This window comes from Marmota flaviventris, chromosome 3 (assembly GCF_047511675.1).
Source record: "Marmota flaviventris isolate mMarFla1 chromosome 3, mMarFla1.hap1, whole genome shotgun sequence".
In the NCBI taxonomy this organism is placed as follows: Eukaryota; Metazoa; Chordata; class Mammalia; order Rodentia; family Sciuridae; genus Marmota; species Marmota flaviventris.
The window spans coordinates 143,539,912-143,552,964 of NC_092500.1; the positions used below are offsets into that span (position 1 = coordinate 143,539,912).

The following is a 13,053-nucleotide window of genomic DNA, read 5'->3' on the forward strand; positions in this document are numbered from 1 at the left end:
GATTACAGCAAAGGCACTACCCTCTGAACCTGGCTGCAGCCAAATAAAACTGTTTCCTGCTATCTTCGGTGCCTGGCCTCGTTTGTCCCTACAACATTATCACCAGAGGCCTTTATTTTAGCAATAATTCTTCTCTCATCCCTCAAATTCAAAGCAGTACTAGACCTCTGCCCAATGCTTTGTACAAACACCACTGTAACTGGACAACTCTTAGAGCTTAAAGATACTGGCAAGCCTCAGGAACTAAGAGGAAAAGTAACATTTGAGATTTGAGCCTGAAAACAATTGCGTTGGTGTCTGAAAATCCCTCAAAGTTCATCCCATAGAATCCCTCAAAACTGCATGGCAAGAACTCAGCAGGTGAATGTGATGCTTCAGCAATGCCTAATCTCTTTTGCTTTAACTATCCTGGGGCCTGAATTGTCCAGGGTTGCTTCATGTCTAGGACATTGCGGAAGTCCACACAGGTCTTCCCTGCCAGGGACTATGGCGAAACTCAGGGTGGGGACGGTGGTGAAATCCTGCTAAAAGGGGTCGCGTAAGTCTGTGCCAAAGAAAAACGGAAAGGGAAACTCTTTGACCACCAGACATTCGCAGAGCAGAACACCGGGGACCTGGCAAGAAGTCAGTGGGGCAGGTGGCTGAGCGTGCAAGGTGCAAAAAGACGTCTCCCACCTCAAGGCATCGCAGACTCGCAGTCTCCGGGCCTTTGGGGCTGGGGCACTACTATTTACCCTTTGCCCTTCCTCAGATTCGTTGTGAAACCGGAGGGCAGTTCTGGTGACTTCAGCCGCTTTTGCCCGCCACCCGCTAGCAACGCACGCGCCCAGCGGGGGGGGCGGGGCCTGGAGGATGGGGCAGGGCTTGCAAGGTGGGGCGGGGCGGGCGCGGCACGCGCACTTACAGCCGCCTAGTTCGGCCGCGGCATCCGAGGGGGCGCAGCCAGTGGGCAGTGGCGGCGGTGACTCTTTAAATAGCACCAGGACTCGGCGCTGGGCTGGGAGTGGACTGCAGTGACAGCCGCCCGGCTAGCGGAGGAGGTGAGTGCGCCCGCCGCGGGGAGCCGCAGCTGCTCCCGCTGCGGCGCGGGGTCTCGGCGGAGGCGCGGGGCTGAGGTTGCACCGCGGGGCCGATCCTCACAGGCAGTGCGCGGCGGGGGCGCGAGAACAGCTCGCCGCTCCCGGAGACGTTCCTTTTTCCGGTCTCTGCTCTGCGGCCTCGCTTCCCAGGGCAGCCCGAGCTCCCAGGCCGCCCCTCTCGCCGCTGCTTCCTGTGCTGGAGCCCGAGTTGCCTGCTCGCCGCTTCCCGCTGGTGGCGCGGGCGCGGGGCTGGTGCACCGCGTATCCGAGGGACGCGTGCCGCGGGACCGGCCCCTGGTTGGCGTGGCGGCGGGGACCGGCCCGGCCCACAGTAGGAGGCCCAGCCCAGGTGCGTGGAGGTGGCCCTACCCGATCCGGGACGGTGTTCTCTCGGCTGCAGGCATCCCTCGTGCCCCAGGGGCAGGGTCTGTAGGGCGCGCTCAGACCACGCTCGGAGCTAGACTGGACCGGTGCCTGGGTGTGATGATGGCCCCTGCGCGGAACGCTCGCTGAAGGGTCAGAGGCAGCACCAAAAGCAGGTTGCCATATGTAGAAATTCTCGCGGTGTCTCCAGAGGAGCGTTCATAGCCCCTGCACATAGCCGTGATAGAATCATTGATTTAAGGCACTCTGGCCTTTTTTTTTTTTTTAATTAGGCAACAAAAGATGATCTCTATCACTTTGTAGCGTAGAGGGCCAGCTTTGACAGATGACTTGAATGAAGGCGTGGATTAGAATCTAGAGACAGACTCCAACTAATCAGCGTTGAATGTCAGGGCTTGCAAACCCTATCCCCACTCCACCCAAGCTCAAGGTTATGGAGCCTAATTAAGAATAGCCATTATAAAAGTGCCCTTCAAGTGCCCTGGTTAAGACCTTTAAGCTGCATCTTGATGCATTAATATCCAAAATACTCCAACTATCAATCAGTACCATTTAGTTATTGACCTTTGATTAATGTGAGAGAAACTGGTTAAATTGCAGTTTCTGACACACCTTTCACAACTTAACCTGTGATTATTCCAAAGAAACCAAGTGTTGACTTAACACAAACAAGCAAAAAATCTACCAGAAACTTCTTTCAGGTGGACATTGCCCAAAACTTACTTTGAGTTAATGATCTGCAATGCCATAGGCTTGAGAAGGTCGAGCTAAAAGGAACCCATCATTTTGGAGCAAGAAAGGGCAGGATGATATAGTGGAAAACACAGGACCAGGTCTTGGGAGACATTCCTTCTTGTTTTGGCTCAATTGGGAAAATCCCTTCCTACCCTGAAACCATCTCCTCATTTATGAAAAGACTGCATTAGACTAAAATTGCATGAAAGAGCTAAAATTCTAGACTGGAAAAGGGAAAGTCTTTCAAAGCAGTACAACTTATACCTCCCCTCTCAAAATAAGGTATGCATATTAAAAACTTCTGTTTTCTAAATTTACTGTAAATATAGAAGACTCTAAAAAATCACCCTTCCCTCATAATTATAAGCATTTTGACATGTTTCCTTCCTGTCTCTGTTATTCATATTTTGGCAGGATTTTTATTATTATTGTAGGCAGCCTGACTCAAAAGAAATCTCTGGGATTTTTAATTTTTGACATTTAAGAAGTGATATGTGACAAATGCAGGTAGGGAAAGGCCATCTATTTATACCATAATGGTACAGTTTTCATAGCTACCTCTTTGCTTCTGAGTCAAGTTCGGGATAACTCAAAATGTATCAGCATGCCACAGTGTTTTACTTTGCGTCTAAGTCTTCCAACATCTTTAGTTTTGATGTGGCAGTGTTGTGGAATACGGCTGTGTGTCTAGGGGAGGAGCCTGGGAAAAGATCGGGTTCATTTATAGCTGGAGATTTCTCCTCTCTCCTAGATTTCCTCTCTGGAAAGTGCAAGTCTGTAGGAATACTAGTAATTTCTAAGTTTATATTCATAACTTCAAAGGAGCATTAGTTTCCAAGATCAGTTGAAGTTATTGAGCAACCTTGCATTTTAAAACAGATATCCATTATTCCTTTGCATTCACTGTCTCTTATAACCAAACTCTGTTATGTTAGAATCCATTAGTAATGTTTTATGGACAGTCTTGTTTGGATGATGCAGTGTGCTAGTCTCCTGTGCAGTATGCTCCTCTCCTATGTGACAAAATAGAAAAGAATTTCCTTTAAGGCAAATAAGGCAAATAAGCTTGCTCTCCAACAGGCAGAGGTCAGTCAGGAGATGAATTAAGGTTTCACAATTTTTATTGAAGGTTGTCAATCCAGCTTAAACAGACACATGAGGGTCATTAGAATATTCTTGACATTAATGCATGAAGAGTAATTTTCAGTGAACAAAGCTGATCTGAAGCTGCCCATGGTTGAGTACATGTTAGTTCTTCCAGGGGCTTCTGAGAACTTTAAAGCCCTGAAGTAGCAACTGAATGTTGTGAACTAGAAGGCAGAGGCAGTTTTACCAGTGTTTGTAACGGCAGCTCTGAGACTGTTGTGTCTATAAGATGCTGAATGTCAACTCCTAAGAAATTTTAGTTTGTTTAATCCTAGGGTGATATGTAATGGCAGAAGAGATAGTCATGGCAGAGTGAGTTATGTTAATTTTCCCCAGCTCTTGATATCCTGTCATGTACAAGTTCTTAACAGTATTCAGTCAGTTGTAACCTTAGAGGAATCAAGAAGTGGGGGATGAAATCGGATGGCTTCTTCCTTGATGTGTGGCTGGCTAAAAGGATGTCACCCTTGGACAGAAACTCACCTGGAGGTAGGAAAAGGCTCTGTGCCCCTGTGACATCTGCCTCCAAATGTATTTGCTGATTCCTAAATCGATGATTTCAAAACTGGTGGCCTGGGAAATTTCTTCAAGAATTATTTGCTGGTCCTCAAGTTTTAAGTAAACACTTTGAAATTTATCTAAAGCCATTTTGCCCTCCCCAGTTGTACTTATTTATTTTTTATTATTATAAAAGTAAGGGATGCTTATGATAGAAATTTGGGGAAGTAAAAAAATAATAAAAAGGTCTTCTACTATTATAACATTTTGGTGTATTTTCTCGTTTTTTTTTTTTTTCTTAACAATTTTTTTTTTAAAAAACATAAAGCATACATTGTTAATCAAAGATAAAAATTTTGGCAATTTAATTTTAATTACCAAAGTTACATTGTGAACTCTTCCCTCATGTTGTTATGTACTATTTTTAAAAAATGAGTTTCAAAGATGACAGCATTGTATACTTTATGGAATATGTTTTAATTTATTTACTTCTCCTTGCTGGATATTGAGGAACAGCTATTTATTTCAAGGCAGTTTACCAAGATTTGTTAGTTTTTTTAAAAAAAATAAATAAATCAGGTTCTGCTTTAAATCTCTTGAAATTGACAATGATTTGAAAATTGTTTTTATTAATGTATGGGTTTCAATGGACTTTTGGGTTCTAATGAAAAACTGTTGAAATAAGGTTTTCATGGTTTGGAAAGATAAATTGAAAGGAGTTGGGGCAACAGAGTAGGAGATGTGGGTTGCCTTTTAGACCATTTCCTCATTCTGAGTGGGACGTATGCTGAATGTCTTATCTGTCTATGTGCACATTTTTGTCTACTGTAGAAATTGGCACTTTCCCCTGAGGTTTGTTGTGGAAGAAATACCCATATCCAGTAAGTCAGAAAACCCTTATATGTCATCAAGAGAAAGTTGCAGCAGGGACTGGTTTCACTCTCAAGGCACAACTGTCAACTGTGAAACAGGGCTCTGGCAGCCACAAGAGTGGTGGCCGCAGCCAGAACAGGGCCAAGGCTCAGGGATCACAGGGGTGACAGATAGCAGCTCACAGGTCAAGGCACAGTTCTTGGTGCTTCAGGTATGTAAACTCATTAGTCCCCCCAATGACCTTATGAGGTAGGTCCCACTCTTTCTTATCCATACTTTACAAAAGTTAAAAGAACAGGTGCAGAGGTTAAGTTGACTCTTCCAGGATTTGAACCTAGACAGTCTGACTTCAGGGCCTGTGCCCTGGTTGCTTGGCTTTGCTGACCCTCAAGAGCTAGAAGGATTCTCAGTGCGGCAGAGGCTGGAAAGTTCCAAGTTATTCAGCTGGTGGCAAAGCAGGACTGTGCTGAGTCTCCTTTTTCTATATCACTGCTCCTTATTTTTTTTCTCTATCTTATTTACAACCTGCCATGAATTTTCCCTTTGTGCCACCATAGTGCTGAAAGAGACAACAAATTTTGATTCAGCTTGGTTCGGTGCTTGATGATATCATTTGCTTTTTTAGAGAATTAAAGTGTAAGTGGCTTTGTCTGCCCTTGAACTTGGTCTTGGAAGCCTGGAGAAGAGTCAGGACACATGATTAATGCATCAGGTGTACCAGAGGAAAAGAGCACATTCCAGGTGCGCACGGGAACCCAGGCTTACCACAGATGGTGGAATAATGCTCGCTGTGTAGGAGGTTGGCCTCTCTGTGAAAACATAGGTTTGCTTTCTGCTGCATTTCTTTGGGCCCTTTTACCAGAAACAGACTTCTCCACATGTTCTAGATCATATCGAAAACTTGTCATAGACAAGAGAATTGTGAATTTTGAGGGCTCAAAGGGCACAGTAGCATCACTAGTGATTATGAATCTGTTTTTCCTAGTGAAATTTTAGGTGGGACTTCAAGATGTGAAATAAATAAGAACAGATCTGCTGTGGTTGAAATGGGGAGGCTGAGTATGGGCGGGATCGCAGATCACACAGATATGGTTGTATCTTCTGTTCTCCCTTGCTGCCTTGGAGGCTCTGCAGAGCAACCCCAAGCTCTGAAGCAGCCCAACTCACTCATCTTTTCGATGCAGTAACTGTGGTGCAGGGAGAAGAGGTGACTCAGCCTCTGGCCATGACACACACAGGAGTTTTGTTCCTGGGCCCTTTGCCTGTTTGGGGAATGGCTGGCCCTCACTGCTGTCCTTGACTTATGTTCTGAAATCCCATCAAGTCAGCAGGTTCTGCTTATTCTAGCCCACTCTCTGTATAATATTGCCCAATACCTACACACTATTGCCAGATCACTCTGAAGACAGTGCTCATTTAGTCTGGAGCCTGTCACCTCTGGGTTAGACAATGAAAGCCTTTAGTTAAACGCGGCAGGAGGAACAGTGACTACTTTTTCTGGAGCAGAGGTCTGGTTGTATCCCTCTTGAGCAGAAACTGTTAGGGCCCTTCTCTGTAAGGCCCCACGTCTTTATTTCCTGGGACTTTCTACAGCTTGGCTTCAACCTGCTATTTGCCCTACCTTTACCAAATCATTGTGTACTGTGATTTATAGAAAATAAGCTGGTGGCACAGGGCTGTGCCCCAAGACTGTATGTGAACTGTCTCAATGCCCCAGTGGCCGTCCTGTGTCCTGGTAGGGACTGAAGCTGTGGAGTATCCAGAACAGACCCCCCTGTGTGTCTACCTTGGCCCATCTGGAATGCCATTCCTCAGAACCCTGCTCTTTAGAGTCACTCCTGGAGTAACTCTGCCCTTTCTCATACTCCATCACTCACTGTAACCTGAGGCTCAATGACATTCAGCCGGAAGGCATCAGCAGCCTTGCAGGTGGAGAAGATGTTGCATTATTCCCATGCTAGTTAGAAAACTGCTGCTGCCCCAGGGAGCTCCACCCCTAATTCAGAAACCAAAGGACTCATCCACTGCCTAACAGAGCTTCTGGTCTGAGCAGTGGCCTGAGTCTTTTCTGATTGGTTAATGTCTGGCCATATTGGTCATTAAATATTTTTAATAGCATCCCTGTCTCTATCCTTCATGTGCCTTTTCCTGTGTGTGTTTCTTGCTTCTTCACATAGGCACCCCAGCCACACTCTTAAAAGACTTGAGCATGCAAGAGAACTAGTCATTGTCATTTCTGTGTTTTCAGAAACTTTTAACATAGCACCTTAGTGCTCTTAAGTATGTCATATTATCTGATGTTTGATTCAGACTAGGAAACATTCAGAGAGCCCCATAGAAATGGCTCCTGACAAGAATATATGTTCTTGTCATCTAATGTTGCAGGTTTGTCTATTCTATTTTATGCATAGCTTAGATCTTATAGTTAAGCTCAAGGAATTGAAAAATCTCAAGACCAAAACCTGTGTCTTCATGGATGTAAACTTTGAGCTTAGGAGTACCTCTGAGGGATTTCTTTCTGTTTTGTTTCACTTATGTTAGAAGCAGGTGGCTGTGGGCTTTGCAGGATGTGGGAGGAGAGATTAGTGTCAAATTCTAGATAATCTTACATAACTGTACTATAGTCTTCATTTACCTGGTATTTCTGTTTTAAAACTGTACCACGTTTCTGTGCCACTAGTGAAATGGTCAAATAGATCTTTGTTCTTTCTGTAGGACAGTCGTGCACATTGTGCCTAGGTGTTCCAGCATGTGCAGTGGGCGGGGACCTAGTCTGCTCAGCAGTCCAGCCCCTCACCTCATGAAGCATGGAACAGAAGTCCAGAGGGTGTGGCTGAGCAGCCCCGCCTTATAGGTTACCTGTAACGTTGCACCGGTCTGTTTTCCTCTCCTTTTTCTCTTGCTGGTGATGGCAAGACTTCTCTAGAACTCAGGAAAGGTGAGGATCCTTGGCCTTTGGGGTAGGGTCTGAAGCTGTGAGGTATCCAGGACAGACCTCCTCAGATGAGGCTAGACTCTGAGTCCAATGTGGCCCCCATGGCTTAGATTCTCCTTCCACCACAACAGCCAGCCCAGTCCATTTGGCTTCTTAAATATGACCTGTGACAGTCACCAGCAGTGCTTGCCCTCTCCAGCATGTCTCTCTTGGTCACTGGATGATGTTGAATCTTGGTCTTCCCCCTGCATATGAGTTTCTTTTGACAGACTCTGTGGTTCTGCCTCTCAAATGTGGCAAGCTCTGCAGTTAGCTGTTTTGTATATTGTCACTCATAGGAGGAAACTACTCCATCGGGCAGGTGATCAACAGACGCCACAAGGAGTGCACAGCACACTGTCAGATAGTTCTCAGAATGGGGAAATGTTCACCCTATGGGGACAGCTAGACCATCTATTAGGGTACAGGATGGAAATATTAGAACTTTCATAGATATTTGTTTATTTTTTGCCTTTATTTAAATTCTTATTTGTTTTACAGTGTTCAGGAAATATTTATGGACGATACATGTGTATAGATTATGAAAATCATTTAAATTAGGGACATATTTATTACTAATTGGATTATAACATTAACAGTAGTCATTGGATTATAACTATTAACAGTAGTTATTACAAGCTTAGAGAAACAGAGAGTTAACTCTACCACTGGCATGGCAAGAGACTTCTGAATGCCAGTTTTAAAAAGAAGATGACTCAATGTGCCAGTTGAAGGGGAATAGAAACTGAAACTCCTCTCTAAAACTAGGTTGTGATCCATGTTAGAATGGGTTTCTGACTTCAGGAGAAAAACTTAACAATGCAGAAGCCTCAATTGGTTCGTGTTCTCTCTCAGATTGGTTTGTTTCTCTCCCCCCCCCCCCCCGCCCCAAGGCTGGAGCTGTGCTTGACATATAGTGGGTACTCAGAGAATATGTCCAAACGGAATATATGAACCTTTTTCTTGCTTGACAATTAAGTATCAATTTGAATTGACTGTTTCAAGTCAGTGTTTAAGTTGGTCTCCTTTGTTTAAACTTTTGGGCAGTTGACAGGGTACAGTATATGTGCCAGTCTTACTGCTGCACAAATGATTTCCTGAACTGTAAAGTCATAGAACTGTTGAAACCTCAGAAGTGTCATCTGGATGACAGGATGTTTGAGACTACTTTAAAAAAAAATTTTTTTTAAACATGGATAAAATGAAACAGTATTAGCAAAATGTTGATTATGGTTGAATGAGAAGCTCGGGTAATGGAGATATGGTAGTTTTATTACACTTTGTCTACTACTGAATAAGACTTGGAACTTTTCAGAATAAAAATTGAAAAAAGCATAAAAGGAATATAGAGACCTGAAGCTAATGTCACCTACTCAAAGCAGGTCATAACCAAATAGGACAATCTCCTTTCCTCTTCTCTCCTCTGTCTGCTCTCTGAGTGTCATTATTCTATAATCTTAGACAACTTTTTAGATTTGTTTTGTTTTTAGCCTTCCCAGGGCCAGTCACTGCTTCTGATGGTTACCTGAAAGCTCAGTGTAATTTTAACTCATGTCCTGTGGTATCAGACAATACCTCTCTTGTCCCTCCACATACAATGAGCAAAATCTTGCTCAACCTTTTCTGTTGCACCTGTTGTCCCATGTTCTTTAAATGCCCTCTTGAGTCCTGAAGAACTTCACCACATACTAACATTTTGTAGATTTCATTTGCTTCTGCTTTTTACCTGTAAAGTCCTGAGTTTTCAATTCTGTGAATATTTCAACAAAACTGACACAGGTGCATTAAAAGTAAGTTGGAAATTATAATCTAAGGCTTATATATATTATATTGATATTGTGATAATTATCATGTCATAATATAATTATATTCTTATTATAATAATTGAATTATATTATAGAGCATACAATTATATTACATGGTATATGCTATATTTAAGTTTTTATAGGTGTTCCATATCTGGGACAATGGGACAAAATGGGTTAAAGGAACCGCAGTTACCTGTTGAAATCTGTAAACACTGAAAAGTGACTTCTCCAACTTTGAGAGTAGCTGGTTTTTTTCTGAGTAGAAATCCGTCTTTGTGTCTGTCTGCTTCTCACACCTGTTCTGCTAAGCCATTTCTCTAGTTCATCGGTCACTCTGAAACCTTGATCTATTTTAAGAGGCGTCAGTAACTCTACCCAATCTTGTGTCCTGTTCAGCCTCCTTATCCAGGTCATGGTATTTGATAGCTGTGACCTCTGGGAGCTGCTAGGCCATGTGGGTTCCTTGAGGACAAGGACTGGGTGTGTTTTCCATCTCCCACACTGGCCTGGGCTCCAGCAAGGACCTGGAGGGATATATAAGCTGTACACCCCTCTATTGACAAACATGTTGACCTGGCCTCTGCCTAAGGAAGCTGGCTTCCCCTGCCCACCTCCAGGCTCCCAGCATGGTCTAGCCTTTGAGGATGTCTCCCCACCCCCACCTGTCTCTGCCTATTTAGATTTGGCCTGGTTCCACCCTTAGCTCTGAGCCCTCCTCCTGACCTCCAGTCCATACACAGTGCCTTCTCCCTTCTCCAGGGAGCACCCCAGCCCCCAGCATTTACTTCTGAGGTTATCATCCCCATCTTATTCGGGTGGGTTTGCTCTTGCGGGTGTGTTTGTCTTCATTGGTATCCTAAATTGCTGAAGGTAGAAAAAACACTGGCAATGCTTTATCTTCATGGTGATGGCCTTCTGTGTGCAAGGGACTACTGAGAGTTCTCTAATTCCCTACAATTTTCAGAGGATTGTTTGTGTGGAGTGAGATCTTTTACCTGGTCAGTAGCTGAGCCAGAGCCCAACACAGAACAGAAGGTGAGAGCTTAGATATGTGTTTTCTGGGAGGGGTTTATATCCCATCTGTCATTCTTTAACAAGGACAGGTTACCACCCTAAATCCTTTGTGGAGCAGGTGGGAAATACAGGCCCCCTCCTTTTCCAGCTCGTCAGTGAATTTCCCTGTCTTGCCATGATATTTAGGCAGAAATCAGTGTTAAAACAGTATTTGAAGACAAATGGAAGAAACTTCCTTCTTTTAGGAATTTTTTGAATGGAAGCTTTCCCTTATAAGTGCATCTCATTGAAATTTAACCTTGTGGTCCTGCACAGTCTTTCACATGACTTGAATATCTTCATCAGGCATGTCCAAACGATAATTATCATTTTCCTAGGTGGGCATCCATGATAGTCTTCTTTGTATCTATGTGTTGAGAGGAGGGAGGAGAGCTATATGGTTTATGTAGTTATTTATTGCTCTGGAGCATGTTGGGCAAGTCTTGTTGTCAGCATTCCTTACATCTGGGAGAGCCACCCACCCAGCATTCTCAGTGTTTTGGAAGCAGCCTCCTCTCCAGAGCCCTCACATGGTCCTCCAGCTCCTGTGCTAGAAGAAACCTGGCCTTGCTCACTGGCTTGGAGCAAAACTCACTCAGACTTGGCCACCCCTTGTGTGGCTCTCTGGGCTTGAGTTCTTATGGCATTTGCTTTTCTACCTAAGAAAGGTGCTAGCTCTTCCCCTCCCTGTGGAAAGCCTTGATTCGTTTTAAGCTGATCAGCGGTCATGTGTCTAAATGTGTGTCTGAAAGTCTTCTACGGGGAAGAGAGGACCTTGCCCCTTAGTGTTGACAGAGTTCTTGGAATGGCATTACAAGTAAGTGAAACAATTTGAGAAACATAAAACATCATGGTACAGGGATAAGATAATATTTTACGCAGACTTTTAATCATTGTCTTGCTAGCTGCCCCTGCCCCTACCCATTACCCAGGAAATGCTATTCACTCCCTTCTAGTACATGGACTCCCAGCAACTCTGAGGGGGGGGGGATGGGGTAGAGGAAGGAGAATACTGCAGTTGGGGAATGTTTTGAAGGCCCCCTTCCTCTTTGGAGAATCACTCTTAAATAAATAACATCCTCCAGGGACTTAGGGTTGAGAAATGATCAGTATCACAGAGGGCCATTCACGACTCAGTAAATATTCCTCAAGTATCTGTTTGGGGCTAGGCACTATGTTAAGGCTAATGGCTGGAGGAGAAAGAGAAGCAGCTAGAGTTACTAAGTGTTACCCACTATAAGCACAAAACAGGAGGTGCTAAGTACCATACAAGGGAGGCAAATGAAGTGTTGCTAGAATTCAGAAGAAGGACTAATTACTTCTCCCTGAGGGAAGCGTATAAGAATTTGTTAAAAACGTGGCCTCTGCCCTCTTTGGCTTGGATTCAGACATTACAAAAAGAATCAGGGAAGGAGAATTGTAGGTGAAGGGGGCATTGGGGGAGAGGGAAATGCAGAACAGCCAGGTTTGGGGGTAGACCTTCTTGAGGAAGGATCCTGGGGGCACCAGGGACAGGGGAGCAGAGGTAGAGCAGAGGCACATGGGCGTTGGTACTGACCCCTGTAGGGGAGCCCGCCTGCCTGGAGGAGTGCGATATTACAGACCCTTACTTCTTGCACGTGAAGGAAGGGCCCTAAAAGTCGGACTGGTAGCTCACAAACCAACTTCCGGTCTACCCCTTTCCATTTTCTAAGACTATACCCATCCTTTGAGGGCCAGCTAGTCATGTACCCCTCCATGCAGCTGTGGTGGAAAGTGAATGCGCCTTGGGTTTCTTTTGCATTTACTGCTACCTTGTTGGGTTTTTTTTTGTTTTTGTTTTTTTACTCAAAAACCCCTTTGTGTATGTCTCTGTGTTAAATGTTTTACTTTCAAGCTTCAGGAATGGGTCTGCCAATTTTCCTCAGTTTGTACTCCCATCTAGATATGAAATAATTCTTAGACTCCAATATAAGAGAAGGGTTCCCCCAAATACTTTATCAGTCTTAATATTAAAGTCTTAACAAAGCTCTCACATTATAGGGCATGCTGTCAGCCACTTTCCAAATGGCTTCAGATAGAGAAAACTGCTTGTCCTGAAACCATATTGGCCAATCCTAGTCTTGGGTCCTTGTAAAGGTTAAAAAAAAAAAAAAAATCACTGAATTTGACCCTTCTTAAGACAAATTTAAAACTAGTTGGGCAACTAGTTCTTGGTATTTGAACTTACAAAGGCCAGAGTTAGATATTGTTATAAAACCCTTTTTTAAAAAAAATCAGTTGAAACAATGAAGCATGAGATTTAGTTATATAAATGTGGATCTATAGGACAAAATTCTTTACTGTTCTATTTAAATAGGTTCTTGTGATCTGAGAATTTTTTTCAGTAGTAGGTACATGCATGATTTTGGAAAATGCTTCAGCTTAATTTAATGAAAGGGAAATATGTGATGGCATCACACAGAAAACGATTAGATGCCTCAGAAAATGGCTTTAAAGATAACTAAGACCTTGTTTGAATGTG

The 13,053-nt window shown here is 43.9% G+C and overlaps 1 protein-coding gene across 1 annotated transcript in view; it reads left to right on the forward strand.

Annotated features, from left to right (window-relative positions):
• The first annotated feature begins 916 nt into the window (after window positions 1-916).
• Window positions 917-13,053, forward strand: part of Acsl1 (acyl-CoA synthetase long chain family member 1) — a 65,766-nt gene continuing 53,629 nt past the window's right edge. Inside the window, exon 1 of the mRNA XM_027926913.2 lies at window positions 917-1,040. The gene's annotated coding sequence lies outside the window, so the exon portion shown is untranslated. The remainder of the gene's footprint in view (window positions 1,041-13,053) is intronic.